Below are 20,279 nucleotides of genomic sequence, written 5' to 3' on the forward strand. Positions count from 1 at the left end.
GAAAATTTGTCACATTTCGGCAAAATTCGCCGTTTTGAAGTTTTGAAGGGGGCGAGGGGTTGTCGGGCGATTTTTAAAACTCATTCATTCCCAGCCATTTTCACCGGAGCAAGGCCCTTCGCTCCCGGCCGTTTTATTGGATTTTGACTGATTTTGCAAGGCCCACAGAAAATTTTGTTCTATTGCTTTATAAACATGGAACCCGCCAAAAGAAAGATTAGACTCTCTCCTTTCAGCAGGAAAAAAACGTTAGTTCATATCTTTTTCCATTCTTTAGAAATCAGCATTAGAAAATAGCAATTTTCCAATTTCTGATGAAAAAATTGAGAAACTGAGCTTTTTGTAGAGCATATATTTCAAACATAACTGTGACTTTAACACAGCTTTTTTTGCTTTTGTGACATCCCAAACATCTGAATAATGTTTTCCTTCTACAAAATAACAAACAACAAGACAAATAGAGCTGGTAACACTTTATAATAACTATCCGTTTTACTTGTAAATAGATCATTAATAAACTGTAAATAAATTATTTTATTGTTGATTTGTGAAGTATTTGTTAACAGTTTGTTAAGCTTTTACAGGGTGTTCTTAACCTGAAACACAGTTTGTGTAGAAAAGTTTCCAGTTTTTGTGTGTAATGTTTGGCATTTCTATCTTTTCAGGTTAAGGAATGCCATTTACTTCAGAAGAAAAGGCATTTTGATAAGGCATTTTGCAAGCAGCGCTTATGTTGCACATTTACGAAAATCTGCCATAGAACCAACACATTTTTCTACTTTTCTTTGTATATTTAACCGATAAAACGTATGACCTTCAACATAAAGTGTATATAGTTTTATTAAGATCCATCAACTAGCATGGGCATTTAGAATGGGGTCAACCAGTTGTACCAGCAGTATTTATTTAGGATTTAGTGTAGGTTTTCGGGCTATGGAATGAATTAATGACATTATAAAGTATTCTTATGGGATACTCGTGCTCGACATACGACCATTTTGACTTACAAACAAGGTCCTGGAACGAATTAACTTGTATGTAGAGGTACCACTGTATATAGATTTTTTGTAATTACCACAATGGTGCCCCATGAAGACATAAACATACCCTTTTAAAAGGTTTTGTGTCCCAAAAAAAAGTAACGTAATTAGTTGAGAATGTGCCAAACATGAAATTTTGCATGTCATTTTCTTATTCCAAATGCAATATTCCACAGTTTAAACAAAGGCTGTGTTAGTGGTGGTTTTACTTAATGATTCTTCATATTCCCAATAGACAGGGTGATAGTGGAGGTAAATAATTGAAATTACTGAGCAGGGAAGAGATGGGATCAACACCACTCTTACCTATCCTCCTGTCTTCAATTCTTCCAGTGCCCCCTAGACATCTCATATCTCTTTATTTCACACCGATCCACATCCTTTTTCCTGTATCTGAATGTCTGGCGTTGGAAAACACTTAAGTAATTTCACAGATATAGTTTCCTTAATCCTATCTGCAAATATGAACTGCAATGTAACAATCTCCCCCGGACTCTTAAATGCCCTTAAAGAAAAGACAGCAATTCTAAGTCTAATAGGGAAGGCCAATCATGAAAATGCAAAAGGTGGCTTGATAGCTCTACAACCAACAATCGTGCCGAGTTGTTGTCAATTGATGGACCCAAATGCACATAGTATACTGAAAATGATATAAAACACATAAACTTGATGGCATACAAAAGCTGATACAACAATAAATCCAAAAACTGAAAATAAATCAGCTGAAAACAGAACGATAACTGTCAGTGTGAGCAACAAATCAATCTCTGACATTACAAAGACAGCAAGATGGATTTTCCGTAGGTGGAGAATTAACTGATAATCATTGAAAAATGATTGAGTTAGATGTTAGCCAGATATTAGTGTGAGTGTTTCACCACAGGCCAACCACTCAGTGGGTCAGGATGCAGGCTCTCTTTTCCCACATACGTAGCACCTGATATCTCTTGCAAAAAAGTCCAAGAAAACAAAGGAAATTAGATAATCAAAAAAAATTCCATATTCTCCCCATGCCTGTGTGGGTTTTCTCCGGGTACCACGGTTTCCTCTCACATACCCAACCTAACCGGTCTGCATGGAGACCCAAGCACGACGCCATACGTCCACTCTTCCAGGTCAGAACTCGTACCCACGCCGCGCCGCACGTCCAGCTCGGCAGCTGAGCACACTAGCCGCTAGTAGAGGTGTGCGAAATTTCCGATTCTTTGATTATTCGCGATTCGGCCGTGGAAGATTCGAGAACGATTCACAAATATCCAAATTCCGATTATTGAATTATACCAGGTAAAGCGGAAGTAAAACACAGTCAGCGCGGTCTTTGGGACGCAATGAGGAATGGACCGAGAGTAAATATCATGTTCAACTCAAGCCGCTAGATAAAAAAAAACAATCATACCTGACTGCGGCCGACAGCCGCTACAAACAACGCCCAGTTGCTAGTTGCTACAAACATATGGCCACAGTAGATATCATATATATGTAGAACTAGATGTAAAATGACAGACGACGTCGTTGTTAAACGTGTTTTATAGAACAGAGAAGCGAAATGACAGACTTTCCGGCGTAAGTAAACAGCTGCCATCTTAAAGCAGTAGACCTCTCTAGAAGGCTCTGTTGTAGCGAACCTAATTAACTTTTTATCTAAAATACTCTTAAATCGGTGGAATCTTGTCTTGAATCTATCTTTAAATGATGAAATAGTTTTAAAACCTTGACAAAAGTAGACAGAAGGGAAATTATGGAATAACGGGAGTAATTTTAACAACTGTAACAGTTGATTCACAACATTAGATTAATTGAATGTTGTTTAAAGCTGCTGATACAGAATGGGGACTGGAGTTTTTTAATCTACTGTTATTTTTGTATATTTGTTTACTGTTATATGTTAACTTGATACTGAAATAGTAGTTTGGTTTAGCCTGAGAGGATTTTTGAACAATTTTGGAACTAATGTACAAAACATTAAAAAAAAAAAAAAAAATTAAAGGAGGGGGGTGCATCAATAATCGTTTTATAATTGAATCGGAGCCTCTGAATCGTAATCGTAATCGAATCGTTAGGTGTCCAAAGATTCCCAGCTCTAGCCGCTAGGGTCAAAAGCCCAGGCTATCAGTTTTAGCTGCCAGCATGCCCTCTTGAAAGCATCGGGAACAAGGTTTTCAGGCATAGCACACAAAGGACCTGCGTGCACCAGTTACACTCACTCCCCGAAACCTTCAATGCCGATCCGGGTCACGGCACCAGCACGTCCAGCTCGGCAGGCGAACGCTCTAGCGGCTAGGCCAAAAGCCCAGGCTAGCAGCTTTAGCTGCCAGGTGCCCTCTTGAAGGCATCGGGAGGGAGGTTTCTATGCATCTCACACAACAGGCCTGCGTGCATAAGTTACGCACACATGTTTTGGTTAAGTGGGAGGAAGGCGGCGTACCTGGAGAAAACCCAGGCAGGCACGGGAGAATATGCAAACTCTAAGCAGGAAGGCCAGAGCCCGGGATTAAACCCTTATTCTTAGATGCTAACATGCCAGCCACTTCACCATAATGCCAGCGTAGGTAAACAGCAGCTCTAAAACTAGGGTTATAGTCCCAAATCAGGTTTAGCGTTAGGGATTAAAACCCAGTTCAGGGTTTAAAATTAAGGTCTTAAAGTAGGGTTAGAAATTTAAATGAGGATTTCAATCTAGGGTTAGGGTTTTAAATTAGGGTAGGCTCTTAAACTAGCGTTATGGTTTCAAAGTAGGGTTTAGACCCAGTTCAGAGTTCGAAAGTAGTGTAGCCGGTTGATGGTGGCACAGATGGCCCCGGGGACCACCCTGGATCCCATGGGGATGACGAAAGCCCCTTTGCTGGGCTGCTGGAGGAGGGATGGGCTGCGGTGGCTCACACCGCCCCCCGATTGGCTGGGGAAGGGCCATGGCCCTGGGGTGGCACCCACACGGCATCTCCACTCTTCTGCGGGACTAACACATGTCTGATGGGATTCACGCATGACTAGGTGCAATTAGACACACTCAAGTAGAAAACCTCGGTGTCAGGATTAGCGAATGAGACAGCATAGAATAGCTAGCCAACATACTGACACTCACAAGGGATTCACACAAATACTGGGTTCTAGACCACATGGCTGATTTGTGTACACTCCAACCCTCCCATCACTTATCTTTCAGACCCAACCCCTTTCCTTGGTCACCAAGACCCCCACATTGTTTCAACCGGAAATACAACTACCTAACGATAGCACCAGTGTTGGCGTTCAATGTATTTCTTGTTCTTGTTTGTGCTTCTTCTGTCTCTCCTTCTTTTCTTCTGTTCCCCCATAACCCCTTCCTGTTCGCTGCTTTCTCCTAATAAACGATGTACGTTCAATGATCACAATAGGAGTATGTCATACTCCCATGTGATTCATTAAAAATGTTCAGACCTATCGGACACTCAGATCTCCATTCTCCGTGTCCAGCAGCTGAACAGGTCAGGTTTAAAAAAATAAATACAAAAAAAAATAAGAAAAAAGTATTGGAGAGATGGGGAGGTGTTTGATTTTAGCTTCATTTCGCATGTTTTTCTTCTAGTGCAAGAACAGTAACAACACATGCTCAGCTCTTTGACATCAGAGGAATGTCAACGCTATCAGTAGCGCCACACAAACCAAGCTCTTCACAGTCATTTGCACATGCGGGGACAAACACCCAAGAGAGAGAGACAGTCAAGGGAAATGATAAACCTCAACAGGAGAAAGCTATGATTTTGGGGGGTGTAGGAAAGTCTCATGCAGGGGATTAGTGTGGGTGCATGAGAGATGAGTGCGTGGGTGTAATCTTGCATACATGCAGGTGTGTGACTAAATCAGTGAATGTATGTGTGAGTGGGGGGGTGAACAGTTGTGTTCAAGTAATGCTTGCATGCATCTTCAGACAGCTCTCCAGAGGGCTTTATTTGAGATGGTCTGATGTGAGGTTGTGCATGGAACCCCCCGTACTACCTACTCGGACGAAGGCAGATTATTTTTTACGGTGGATGGTGCCAACAAAGTGGGGATAGGGGATTAAAAGAGGTGAATTTTAAACCAGCGCTTGTTTACAGAGTCACGAGCTCTGTTGCCACTGGAAGACATGCTGCACCTGAACAGATTAGGAAGTCCTCAATAAATACACAAGAGAGCAACCACAGTAGAGAATATATTATGAAGTTTTGGGGTTGTTCCAATAGTAGGGTGCCTGTCAGTGTGTAAGCCTCGATGTAAGATGGAGAAAGGAATTGATTCCTTGCAACAACTTCTGTAGCGACAGTAAAAATTGCCACAGTTAACAAATAAACGATTGCACACACTCATGTGTGTCCGCGTGGTTCCAAAATCATCAGCGGCCTCTGAGCAAATAGTGATCTGTGTTAATCATTCATCCCTTTAGCAAATTTAACCTGCAGTGTGTTGTTCACCTAGACATACACATTACTTCCCTAAATAACAAAATACATATTTACTGTTAATATAAAGTAAGTATGTTGATTCATGGAAAGATTCTATATTAGTTAGCTGGGATGTCCTCAACCAATAGGGTTCCTCTTAACTCATTCACTCCCAGCCATTTTCACCAGAGCAAGGCCCTTCGCTCCCGGCCATTTTTTCTGGATTTTGACTGATTTTGCAAGGCCCACAGAAAATTCTGTTCTATTGCTAAATAAACTTGGAACCCACCAAAAGAAAGATTAGACTCTGTTCTTTCAGCAGAAAAAAAAGTAAGTTCGTATCTTTTTCCATTCTTTAGAAATCAGCATTAGAAAATAGCTTAGTTTGAGCAATTTTCCAATTTCTGATGAAAAAACGGAGAAAATGAGCTTTTTGTAAACGCATACATTTCAAACATAACTGACTTTAACAAAGCTATTTTTTGCATTAGTTACATTCCAAACATCTGAATAATGTTTTCCTTTTACAAAATACCATGAACAACCAGACAAATAGAGCTTTAGATAGCAAAGTAACAATTTATTCACACACACGACTACTGGGAGATGACGGTTTGTCGCCGAGATGACGCCGTTGTCGCCACGTCAGCTGTGTAAACTTTTCCCTCATCGTTGTCTGCCTCACAAAGAAGGATTATTTTTGCATTTCTGTGGGGTCTGCTTGGCGAACCGCTCCACGGGGGGGTTTCACTCGTTTTGCACGGTCGTCCAGCGCCTGGCGTCTCAGGCGTCCTCTCGTTGTTTTGTTCGGTCGGAGCGCCGCCTGGCTTCATGCCGCCAGTCTGGCCGTTCACTGCTGTTGAATCGGGTTGCCTCGTCTTACAAAATGCGCTACTGCCCTCCAGTGGCCAGTTTTATTGCTTTAAAATGGGTTTGGAGCGTTGTTCTTTGTTTCTCAGATACAGCGGAAGCTATATATGCTTCTTATAAAAAAATAAATAAATAACGCAAAAGACGTATAAATACGTTTTTGGGACAGTGGAGCATTTAAAAATAGAACATATTTATACGTTTCTGGGAGCAAATGAGTTAACTTTAAAATAAATGTTATAAAATCTGTGTGCGTACAGGTTTATGAATTTGTGTGTGCGTGTTTCATGGTAATCTATACAGATGTGAGGGAGGGTTGTAGCCAGTGGCTGGTCTTTCAATGAGGGGAAGCTCAAAGTGTCTGCTTGTAGGTGCTTTGTGACGGTGGAGCGGCTCAGCGGTACTAGCTGCTCAGTGGGGACTGAAACTAGAGTGCCAGAAGTCAAGTTTCCCAAAACAAGCAGAAAAAGTAGGGAAAAAAAACAATAATAAGCTCGATTTTTGCTTGTCGTTTTTAACAAAGCAAGCTTCGCTAGGATGAATATGAAAGTCTCCGGTTCATCTCTGAACAACGGAATGAAAATTGATTAACCGAAGTTAATACGATAAGATCACTGATTCGCCCGTTTATCTGTCAATAAAAAAAGAGATTCAGCCTCAGACAGATCATACAATCATTATGCGGAGAACCAGAGTGTCCAGGCCAGCCCAGCCCCGCCCAGTGCCGTTTGACCCCCAGAGACGCAGAGCATCCAATGGGCAGGATAAACTCAGCCTTTAGCCAATGTCTGTAGTGGAACAATGTGCTCGTTCCTCTGGGGAAGCACAACTTCCACACTGTTTAAAGAACTGTGAAGCTGCACGAATGAATGAAAAGCAAGCCGCATCATAACCAGTGTTAAGAAGTGAAGGGAATAGCATCCTTTCCCATATTTACTGTTTGACTGTTTGTATTACTCTAACACACCCAATATAAAATAACCCTTAACCCTTTAATGCCTGAAATATGAAGCAATTGTCACAAAATCACAAAATTTGAAAAATAAGGTCTTAATGAAACCTTTTTTTCAAATTTGTAAAAAGAAAAGGCAAAATGAATGTGTGTAATAAGCGCTCTAATATCTATAACCCTTGCTAAATCCTGTTTCTTTTTCTAATGGAACCTGCAGATGCATGTGTTGACTTGCATCCATCATTTTAATGGAACCTGCAGATGCATGTGTTGACTTGCATCCATCATTTTTTTTTTTTCAAAAACACGTCAAAATTCTGAATTAGTCTCAAAATCATGAAATTTTAGGTGTATCAAATGTGATACATTTGGCCATAAAGGGTTAAATCATAGTTTAAGACCCCAAGTAGAATATATTTGATATTACGAGTAGTTGGATTTGGAGTGATTGGAATTTACAGTGCCAAGACAATGGGCAGATAAGGGCATAACAGCTACAGGATGCCTGCTGACTTCGGAAGCCCAACGTGCCCAGACTGACTTTGACGGAGCAAGACAAGCAGGTGATGGCCAAGACATCTACAAGCACACGTCTGGACAAACAAATCCTGCCATCAGCTCTTCTGGGGGCCAACAATGGCCAGTCCAGAAAACTGGCTGGACATCTTGCCTTGCCACAAGGAACGCCTGATAACAAGAAGACTCCACGGCTGAGAATTCAAACACTCAGCGCGCCTATTGCGCTGAGGCTGAGAAAATCTCCAACCCTGGTTGCCTTGATAACAGTGACGCACGGACTCATCGGCCCAACCTGCAACAGAAACTTACCCTGAACAACTCCCAAACACATTCATCTCCCTGACCACAGCCCGCCTCACCAAAGCCTTCAAAAGACTGAATTCATTAGCTAGCGCTGTGTCTGGAACATTTTTGTGTACTTGTTGTTTGTCAACCCTGGAGCCAGCTTTCCTCCTCACCTGGGTCTATTTGCTATTTTGCCTTACTGTATGATTGCTGTCGACTTGGAATAAATTATCAACTTGTGTTTCGAAGCCTTTTTCCAGCTTTTAAAATGGAGTCAGTACAAGGGATTTAAACTAAGGTGAACACGCGGAGTTTGACCTTTAGGCCGGGTTGTCTGGATTTGGCTGCCTGGGTCATTGGAATTGTGCTAGCGCGGTTCCGGCGGTTTGGCTGGCGTGATTCCAGCACTCTGGCTAAAAGGTCAAATTCCAACAGAAGCCAATTCTGATCAAAAGTTGAGCGTGTTGTAGCGCATATTTCGTCAGTGACATGTAAACACAACAATATACATTTCAGTGCTGCAACGATTAATCGATTACCTCGAGTATTCGATTTAAAAAATATATATTCGAATTGAATTTTGTTGCTTCGAGTATTCGTTTAATTAACGTGGCGTTGTAATGGTTTATTTTAAAAGTGTTTGCATTTAGTTTTATTGATTAGGGTGGATACACTGCCCTCTGGTCTGCCTCTTTTCACATGGCTGAATCCAACTACTCCCTGTTAAGACCAACGTAAGCTAAGTTTTTGTTTGAGCTAATGTTTTTTAATGCATTCATAATTTAGGTTATAGGTATATTTAGCCGTTTTTTAGTGGGAATAGGTACCTGAACCATTTGTTAAAGAGCATTGTAAAAAAAACTTTTGCATTTTATAGCATTTAAGCTAGCAGACGTTTTCTATGTAAGTTAGCCAAATGTTCTTTTGTTGTACATAGATCCCTTTTTTTTTTTTTTTTTTTTTTTTTTTTTAATTCATACCGTTTGAGGCTCAGCTGAGGTATTTTAATTTTTCATGTTCCTTATCCGATTACTCCATTATTCGAACTAACTAGTCCATCGATTAATCGATTACTAAAACACTCGATAGCTGCAGCCCTAATACATTTGATCACTTATTTTAGCCGAGCTTCCCTTGCACTCTTAGAGCAATTGCCGCTGGTTGCATAGTAGTCAAAATATGGATAATATTACAGAAATATGCAGATACCCGTTTATAAAGAGAAACAAATTATGCTTAGCTTTTTTTCAGCATCTATGAGTGTAGCTTGAGACAGTACAAAGCACTTCAACTTATGGGAGGCCATTAATTTCAGCTAAAGGAATTTTTCCACAGATATGGCAGAGTGAAGCTAGGCATAGAAAGGTGGAGAGGGCATAAAAGGGGACCTGGATGAATTAAGAGATAGATTGGAAATGGAAGAGAAGAGAAGGAGGGCGATAGATGCCTGCTCAGGAGAGACTGTCTTCTTAATTCATAGTCCATATAGCTTCTTTATCTCTCACTTTCAGTCCCTCTCTTTCTCAATCCCTCATCCACATGCAGGTCAGCTGCGAGAAAGTAAAGGTGGAAAATGTCTAGGAAAGGGGACTGTCGCGGCAAATGCAGAAAGATAGAACATCCACCACTCTTTTGCCAATCATTCTCCTCCGTCAAGCATTGCTGGGTGTGCCGCTTGAATGCAAGGACCTTGCCATTTAACTTGACTATGTAGATGCTTTTTCCCCACTCAGTAGGCTAAAGGATGCCAGCGCCGAGGACCAGATAAGGTCCACTCTGCTTGATGAGGCCTTGATGGAGGGTGTGACCGATGCAGGGTTGATGGGGGAGTCATCGCTAAAACATTTTAAAAAGGACTAAGAGTGGAAGAAACTACACAGGATCAATCAGGGGAGTCAAAACAGTGGCTTGTCTACATTACGCTCAGTGAGAATAAACAGAAAAATGCTGAATCACAATTATTTCTAATAATTACTGTTTTTAGCAGTCTGCATCACAGTCAGGATATCAAGATTCAAATCGCTATTAAAATATTTGTGTATGGATTATCCATGTTCTCTGGTTACACGTTCTCCTCCCTTGCATGTTATGCTATTTCAAGACAAATTAAAGGGAACCTCAGATTTAAAGCAGTAATGTGAAGTAATTTCATAACATGCCAAATAGGGTCACAATTACAATAATTAAACATAGTCCAACAAATAAAGCATGAAAAAAATAATTTATATGTTGTATATTTGACAAAATAATTGCATTTCCGAAGTTCGAGCCTGAAAGGGGACGAACCCGGAAGTGATACGTCACACCGGGAACAGCGATGGCAGCTCCATACATACGGCCGCCATACAAAGCCCTTCAAACAATGATTCAAACAGCGATATAAGCGATAGATCGAGCGCAAGGGTGGAGATCCAAGTTTTTGAAGAGTTGGAGGAAGAAGAGGAGCTTGGAATTTTATGTTGGACCTAACATATATTAGCCAGACGCTAATCAGGATGCAAACAATGTGCCTAGACTACTTGACATGGAAGGGATACAAGACTAGGGATGGGAATCGAAATCCGATTCCAATTCAGAACCGGTTCCGAGTGTTTCGAGGCCTCGACATCACAATGAAAAAGCCTTAATGATCCCTTTAACGATCCCTAAAGACGCATATTGCGTCGTGACGTGTCTTGTTGTCCAGGCGCATCAAACTAGCATGGCGCCAAGAACCACTCGCTCCTAAGTTTGGCTACATTTCACCAGGAAAAAGGGTGAAAATGAAAGGTTACGATAGTTTAGCACGAGCGTTGCCGCCGTAAACATAACAATGACGTAGGTTCGAACGCTCGAAAGTGTGTCTTCACTTCACGAGGAAAAATTACAACAAAGCGACTTGCAGTCATTGCGAGATGGAAATAACTGCATCGGGAGGGAATAGACTGCACTGTCCTCACCGAGACGCTTAGGCTCAGTCCTGGCTATACACCTAGCTAAACTCCCAAATGACGATGCAGAAGACGTTGGTATAATTTGCTGACTTTATTCAACCATCACTTGAAACTAAAAATAGAAATGAAACAAATCAATTTCGTCCCTAATAATAAACAGGTTCGCATCAACGTAAATCAGCCATGATTAGCTGCTAACACAGTCATAACAAACAGTTAGCATGCGTTCGCTAGCATTAGCACATCGTTTAAACCACTACACAACTGGATTTAAGTGTCCGATCGCGAGAAGAAACACACAACAACAACACAGAAGATGATACATACAGGTGTTGGCTCTGTGGATATTTTATAAACATTAACAAAGAACGTAGGCTCGTGGCAGTGTTTTCCTTTCTCACTAACTCGCTCACTGGTTTGGATGCGGCATTTCTTCTTCTTCGCGCTCTTCTTCGCGCGAGGAAGCGCAAGGGCGCCACCACTTGAGCGTGAAAGCGCCATACAAACTAAAAGGCATGCATTTCAATATACTGGTAAATAAAAACAGGGGTCCCCAAACTACGGCCCGCGGCTCCATATTTGGTCCGGCCCCCTGAACAATTCCAGAGAGCATTTTGAATTTTTTTTTGTTTTTTTCTCCCTCAGTAGTGTTATTTATTTCCTGGCCTTTTTCAGTGAATAACTCAGAGAGGGTTACTTGGTTATTATCTATTTAATTAATAGTGCTATTATTTATTTATTATTATTATATTATATTATTATTTTTATTTTATTTTATTTACTTTTGTTCCGTGAAGAATCCACAGAGGGTTATTTGATAGTGGCTTTCTGAAAAACAATATTTTTTTTACATTTCGTCTCTCATCAGAGAAAGGAAAAGTTTTTTGGCCCTCACAGGAAAAAGTTTGGGGACTTTGCCAAAGGCAGAACAACGACCTATATGCCAAAATATACCAATATTTTTTATTTCTATTAGAAAAATGTTTCAGTAAAATGTTACACATTCTTGTGCATTTGCCACTTATTGCTACAGTTAACATTGAGGCTTTGGGCCTCTTTTGACCTCGTTGTGAGTTTGTAAGGTTGTGACTTCTGATTAAACAAACTTGATGCCAATCAAAATGTTTGTTCTTCTTTTTCCCGAAATTAGAATCGATAAGAGAATCGATAAAGAATCGAATCGTTAAGCAATATCGATAATGGAATCGGAATCGTAAAAATCGTATCAATTCCCATCCCTATACAAGACCCATCGAGATTACAAGATTGGTAAGATATAGGCTGTTATTATTTTCATGATTTGAAGATGCAGGCATTTGCACATAATTTTATGTTTTTGTCTATCTGATGACATTGTTAAAAAAAAAAAAAAAATCACACTTCATGTTCATTTTGGCAGATCTGGCAGCTCTCGTGCATATAAAATAATAATATAAAAACGTTGGGGGGAAAGAAGGAGATGAGTCGTTGATGGCTTTCTCCACTTTATTGTGGCAATGATAAGAAAACAAAATAATAGCGGACTGCCGCCACATTCGACCGCAAAGTTTTGCTTCTCGCTGATCTCTTCCTCGCCTCCTACTACTCCAGCGTCTCTTAAACGGATCGTGCATAGTGTCTTGTTATGAGCTTTTTGTTTACAAATGTATCGAACACATGGCGTGCTGACAACTTTGTTTCTTTATTAACACATGGAGTTAACAGTAAGAACACAGCTCGGCACAGCTCTCGGCAGGAAGTGGCATGATGGCTGAGGAAATGTAGTTTTTTTCCACACAAGCGAACAGATTACAAAGCACCACTTCAGTGTTGTCCTGAGACTACATTTCCCATGATTCACTGCGTGACTTGAGCTGCTCGCTGATTCGCTGCGAGATTGACTCAATGCCAACACGCTAAATTGTCACCTGTCAGCGTCTCTCGCGAAACACAAACTAGAAGGCTATCAAGCGATCACCGTGAAAGAAACGCCGAAACGTACAAATGCAATGCAATGCTTGAAGCATGAAGGATGAAATACATAATACAAATACAAATAAATGTGCACAAACTCACCGGCGGTGTGTGTCTCTTACTGCAACATGACCGTGAATTACCGCGACGCCGACCCGTTTATATGCCCATCCACACGCCTTTCCACATTGACAGTGGATTAACCCTTTCGGACAAGATCGTAGATGACTCACAATTTAAACACGCTTAACCTAGCGAACGCAACAACAACTATGATCGGGGATTGCCACGAGTTAACTTTCGGCTAACGTCGCTAGCTTATACTGTTCATTCCACAACAGTTGGCAGCTCTGCTTTGACAAAGTCATCAGTCATCTATCCAAAAATCACACTTACTTTTAGCCAAATCCTTGATCATAAGCAGACCGGTTAAGGAAGCAGGCATCTTCGAAGTGTTTGCAGCAGAGAACACTACTCGATGATGGCGTGAAATTCATTCGCTTCGTGCGAACGAAAGATGTCCATTTACGTGCCCTGCTATCCTTTGGCCACTCATACAACTTTTCGTTTGAGTGAGAACAAAACATCGCCACACACCGCCGTGCCATCTTACCGAGAAGCAATGCAACAAACAATACTGTTCTGTGGCGGACTTCCCTCGCACTTCTAGGTGTGACGTAATTTCCGAAGATTGACGAAGAAAAGCATTTTTGTAGTCAAGGGCGTTGCTATGGGTTAAACAAAGAATCTGGAAGGGTTGCGTTAAAAAAAATAACGAAAATATGCTTATAACTGTTTAGCCATTGATATTATTCAAAAACATGGTTGGCCAACCTTACTTCACATTACTGCTTTAAAGACTTGTAGGCTCTAATAAGCTACAATTTTTCTCTTTTACTAAAATATGTTATTAGAAACCTTTATTATTGCCATTGATTTAAAAATCTATATTTAGTACATGTTTTGACCCACAGAGGGCGCCATGTTTTACGCGCACATTGCACGCTGGGGCTGATGACACGGTTGGACTGGACTTGGAGAATAGCTGTGCTAGCTAGCAAGCGAAGCTAGTATGACAACTGGCATGATTTTGTCACATTCTGCTGCTGGTCAGATTGTTTTGTTAGAGATATGGGATGAGTTGCCAACAAGAACTACAAGTCTTTCCATCCGTGGTTCCCTTTAAGAAAAGCGAATCGTGAATAAATTGGCACTCAACTTTTTAATAAGAAGTTTTACATGAGTAACTTTGCATTAAAGTTGTGATTTGCCTTTGCATCATATTCTTTAACCATTTTCATAGTGTTTCTATATGTTCTTATGACGTTTTCCTTCCTTTGCGCGATTTCAGCCTATTGCATCTTTTCCTTTACTTCGGTTTCCATTCATCACTGAGAGCATGAAATCATATCCCAATCCCGCCTCCCAACCTTGCACTACACTTCTATTTAACAAATGGACCCAGTAAAATGGAAGCAACATTTATAAAACCACTGTGCTCGTGGCTTTTATTGGGTGCAAAATACGACCAACACATTAGTGCTCTATAAGAAAAAGAAAGTCATAATTTTTTAAAAGCACACAACAACTAATCGAACTCCCACATTTTATTCACTTATTTATTTAGAGACTTCAGGGTTGCCAGCAAAGGGACATAGCAACACAGTACATTTGATTAGGCAACCCAGGCTCTCCCAGTGTAACCTCTCTTGAGTGTTGGTCTATCAGCACCAAGTGGTGACTCTGATCTGCCTGCTGAAAATTGTACTTAATTTACATTTTCACATTGCTATGTATGCTTGGCATTTCTGCAAGAGGGGAGAGTGTCTTGTGTCAGGCTGAGATTTTACTCTCAAGGGAGTGAGAAGAATGTCACTTTAAGTCTTGTTGTGATACAGCCAAGGTATGACGACATCTCTGTGAATGTTAGCACCATTTTTGTGGTTGTTAGCTGGGTAACACATGTCAAAATTTCAAGGGAGCTACAGTAGTCTCTACATAAATGGGGCACGATTTAGTCTCATTTATGTATTGCCAAAGGTGCCGACTCTAGTTGGTTATATGCATTCTACTCAGACGTCATCTAATATGGATAAGGCGTTTACCTTTTAAGTTGAATTTTAAAAAAAAGTTTTCATATTCATTTTAATTTATTATGGATGATTGATTAAAAGAAAAAGAAAGGAAGAAAACTCGATCATTAGCATTTCCTTTTAAACTATCGCCAGGGGTGAAAGTGGGCCAGAACGGTCAGGAACGCTGTTCCGGTATAAGATTCAGGGCCAGAACGCAGTTTCGGTATAAGATTCAAGGCCGGAATGCTGTTCCGGAACACAGTGCTTTGATTCCGAAAATATGACAGCAACTGTCAAAACGCTATGTAAAAAAAAAAAAATAAAATAAAATGCTAAAAAAGCTAAATGCCTGGACTCATTTATCCGTTCCATTGGCTGACATACTGACATGTGATCAGCAGAGATGTTAGCTCTGATTGGTTAAAATGTGCATGTTTTCTGGAACAGCAAAGAAAAAAAAAAAAAAAAAAACAACCCTTGTTGAATTAATGCGACAAAAAAAGGGCAATGCAACATAAAATGGATCAAATCTTTAAGAGCAACGAAAGAGTTGAGGAGGCTTACTCATCATATTTAGTTGCATTTGCTCTGATGGGGAGGTTAAGAACATCTTAGCTGTCAATGTGAACTTTGGACTTATATTTGTTCATTTATGTTAGGCTACTTATTCATTTCCTTATGATTTAAAAAGTCAATGTTTGCGCAATCTTCAAAATATATTCCATCTCACTCTGCATGATATAAGTCATTTGTACTTATTTTTCTGAATGTATGTTACTTATATCTTTATTAATAAAAAAAAAAGTCGTTTTTTTCATTAACTTCAATTTTAATATATATCCTGTGTTCTTAAGTACTAGTTAAAATTGAGATTTGGCATTTAGTATGTGAAGAAATTAGGGAAAATGAAAATTTGGAGATGGAGGTTGGGGTTATTGCCGTTTTTGTTAACCTTTATTTTGCAAATCATTGAAAAAATACAATTTTGAATGAAAAATAAATGAAATAAAATTTCTGGCTCTGTGGTGACCTTCACATTGGGGAGTTCCGGCAAGAAATTCGAGCCACTTTCACCCCTGACTATCGCTACTTAGGTATTTGGCTTCAGAGGTTTGAAGTCTGTTTTCCGCGGCGCAACAGAAAACAAAGAAAAATAAAGACAAAGAAGATAGTGAAGAAAGAGGAAGTTAAAAGGATGATGAAAAAGCTTTTAGACTGATACGTTACCATACTACAAAACGTAGCAGAAGGCAGCCCAGGCAAAAATGTTTTCACAAAACTACAAAAAGTTGTGTAGGAGTGTGCAAATTTTTGTTTATATTGCACGGCTGCTGATGGAAAATTGAAGATACAGTAATTACCATGTGTGCCAATAATGGAAGTATAAAGTAGCAATTAAAGCAGGGGTCATGAATTAAAAATCCTCTGGGTCCGAAATTTAAAAATTACAACAATCTCGGGTCCGGAAATATTTTTAATGCTTCATTTTTTTCCCAAAAATACAAACGTATCTTTATGTGGCCATGCTAATAATTACAACATTCAAAATTGCAAATAATATATAAAACGTGAATAAAACTAAAAACTGCTTTAATTGAATCATTAAATAGCAACATAAGAGCATGATCAAGACTTTTTTTTTTTTTTTAATTGTGGATGCTGACAGGGGGACTTGCTTTATTTTTTGACAGACCTCTTCTTTTTGCTTTCCATGAAGCAAAGTTTCAGCAACTGCACTCATACAATCTTTGACAATCGGTGCGTCACTGAAAGACTTTTTGTTTTGACCCAATATCCACGCTATTCTGAGGGAGCATTCATTTGCGCGTTGCTGTGCAGTGAATGAATGAACCATGAGCATTGAGGTGCGATCATATTGAGCCCTTAATTCCGCTATTTTTTGAGAACGGATGGCAGAGTTCATAGGGAAACTTTGCGAAAAAGCTGCGTGCTTCGTCTCATAGTGCCTTTTCAAATTGCTGCTCTTTACAAGCGCTACCGTCTCTGAACAGATGAGCTATAGCAGTCTTGTGCTGCCGTCAGAAAATGAACAAAATGAACAAAAATGTGTTGGTCCACTCCTCCTTAACTCTTTTACTCCCAGCCATTTTCACCAGAGCAAGTCCCTTCGCTCCCGGCCGTTTTTTCTGGATTTTGACTGATTTTGCAAGGCCAACAGAAAATTATGTTCTATTGCTATATAAACTTGGAACCCACCAAAAGAAAGATTAGACTCTCTTCTTTCAGCAGAAAAAAAGTAAGTTCGTATCTTTTTCCATTCTTTAGAAATCAGCATTAGAAAATAGCTTAGTTTGAGCAATTTTCCAATTTCTGATGAAAAAACGGAGAAAATGAGCTTTTAGTAAACGCATACATTTCAAACATAACACTGACTTTAACAAAGCTATTTTTTGCATTAGTTAGATTCCAAACATCTGAATAATGTTTTCCTTTTACAAAATACCATGAACAACCAGACAAATAGAGCTTTAGATAGCAAAGTAACAATTTATTCACACACGACTTCTGAGAGATGACGGTTTGTCGCCGAGATGACGCCGTTGTCGCCACGTCAGCTGTGTAAACTTTTCCCTCATTGTTGTCTGTCTCACAAAGATGGATTATTTTTGCATTTCTACGGGGTCTGCTTGGCGAGCCGCTCCACGGGGGGTTTCACTCGTTTTGCACCGTCGTCCAGCGCCTGGCGTCCCAGGTGTCCTCTCGTTGTTTTGTCCGGTCGGAGCGCCGCCTGGGCTCAAGCCGCCAGCGCTCTGACAATGCTGCCCGGCCGTTCACTGCTGTTGAATCGGGTTGCCTAGTCTTCCAAAATGCGCTACTGCCCTCCAGTGGCCAGTTTTATTGCTTTAAAATTGGTTTGGAGCGTTGTTCCTTGTTTCTCGGATACAGCGGAAGCTATATATGCTTCTTATAAAAAAAAATTTTTTTAAACGCAAAAGACGTATAAATACGTTTGCGGGACAGTTCAGCATTTAAAAATAGAACGTATTTATACGTTTCTGGGAGCAAATGAGTTAAACACTCGGTTTTCTGCATCAATCTTGCGTAGTTCTGAGCACGCCATTTGCCGTACATTTTCCGCCTCTTCCTCCAACTTCATTCGGCTCAGTATTTGGCTGTCACTCCGCGGAGTCTGGAAAGCGAGTGTGAGGGGCCGTTTACGTGGTGACTCTCCGAGAATACGAAAAATGTCAAATTTGCATTTGCGTCTCCATTTGAACAATGTCGCAATTCCGCATGAAAACGATCTAGTATTCATGCCAGGCCCTAGGGGGCAGTGCAGATTTACAGGGTAAGAGAGAATGATGCACTTTGACCCCACCAAGCTCCCTCAGCCCGGAAAAAAATATGCCCGCCCACTCGAAGCAATGGCATTTTTCTATTGTTCAAAAAGGCACAAAAATTGAAACATTCAACATATTTAATTTAAAAATATTATTAAAACAGTAAATTAAAGCCGACATTCCGCCATATTTGCTGTTTTTAATGTTTAGTAGCACCGCTGCGCACGCCCAATGTGACGTGTGGGAGTGCTGACGTTAATATCGCGGTCTCGCGCCACGGGAGCCTTTAATATGCATGCCGAGGAAGCCCCCCTCAATTCCCGGCAATCGGATTCTTCCACTTTGGAGGCAGGATTTAGAATTTTTCGTTTTTGCCTTCCGTCTTCGCAAACACCATATGCACACGAGGCAAGTCCGCTACTCAGTCATTGCGTCTTTGTGTCGCAGTCGCCATGTAAACTGCCCCTGAGACATGCTGTTCGAAAAATAACTTTCAAATGCTTCAATCCCATTGGCTGGCTCACGTGCGTCACCGCTAAGGTTTTTATTTGTTGCCCACCTCCGTTTTACAAACCCGCAGACAAAAATGATTTTTGTTGTTGCAACGTGTATTAGTCGCGACAGCTTGAGATCCAGTCCAGACGGCTTGGGGGGGTCCGGAACCGGACCGAGGTCCGCGGTTCCGTGACCTCTGCATTAAAGGATGTAACAAGGCGAATCTTTTGAGTCATCTTTAGTGATCCAAAATCTTACATCAAAATGGAGCGGGTTTGCTGTAAAATTAAATAATAAATACAGTGGTATGAAAAAGTATCGAAACCTTTTGGAATTTCCCACATTTCTGCATAAAGTCACGATCAAATGTGATCTGATCTTTGTCAAAATCACACAGATGAAAAAACAGTGTCTTATTTAACTAAAACCACCCAAACATTTATAGGTTTTCATATTTTGATGAGGATAGTATGCAAACAATGACAGAAGGTAGGTTTTCATATTTTGATGAGGATAGTATGCAAACAATGACAGAAGGGGGAAAAATAAGTAAGTGAACCATCACATTTAATATTTTGTGGCCACTCCTTTGGCAGCAATAACTTCAACCTAAATCTTCCTGTAGCTGCAGATCAGTCTGGCACATCGATCAGGATTAATCTTGGCCCATTCTTCTCTACAAACTGCGGTAGTTCAGTCCGATTCCTGGGATGTCTGGCATGAATCACTGTCTTTAGGTCACGCCACAGCATCTCAATGGGGTTAAAGTCTGGACTTTGACTTGGCCACTCCAGAACGTGTATTTTGTTCGTCTGAAACCATTATGAAGTTTATTTACTTCTGTGTTTGAAATCGCAGACGTCAAGGAGTAATCTAGATTTTCATTTTCATATATTTACTCTTTTAAACGTTTTTTTTTTTTTTTTTCCCAATTTTTCTTTGTTTGGATCTATTATTTATCTAAAATATTGGGGAAAATGCGACAGTAACGAAAATAATACAATTCAGTGATAGTTATGAGGTAGACATCTGTGACTTTTTTGCAGACGCCAATTTTTTCATTGTAACGTAATTTGTTTAAAATATGCGAGTAATTAATTTTTTTAAGTGTTATTTTTTTTAAACGAAATATTAGACATCAATTAATGATTCTAAGCTAAAAATGACAGACATTTTGAATAATAAATATAATTATCTTCTTTTTATGGCTGGGTTGAAAAAAAAAAGCGGTTGCGCGACGTGTGTAAACTGGGGTTTTCAGGGTAAAACGGACAAATTAAAAATAGTTCGGGCACTTAATGCGCCATGAATCTGCATATAGACATATTGTTCTATCAGACACAACAGCTGTTTTGGCTTAAGATACAGCCGTTTATTTTATAGAGGGGTGCGAGAGCAGAAACTGCTTTTTCAGCCTTGTCTGTGTTTTCCGCCATATAACAGTGTTTCCTCTTG

At 40.2% G+C, this 20,279-nt stretch overlaps 1 protein-coding gene across 6 annotated transcripts in view; it reads right to left on the bottom strand.

The window, feature by feature from the left end:
* The window catches only part of LOC130921645 (MICOS complex subunit mic25-a-like), a 153,220-nt gene that overhangs the window by 89,408 nt on the left and 43,533 nt on the right, over positions 1-20,279 (bottom strand). The gene's annotated exons all lie outside the window — the stretch shown is intronic.

The sequence above is a fragment of the Corythoichthys intestinalis genome, chromosome 9 (genome assembly GCF_030265065.1).
Source record: "Corythoichthys intestinalis isolate RoL2023-P3 chromosome 9, ASM3026506v1, whole genome shotgun sequence".
NCBI classification, from domain to species: Eukaryota; Metazoa; Chordata; class Actinopteri; order Syngnathiformes; family Syngnathidae; genus Corythoichthys; species Corythoichthys intestinalis.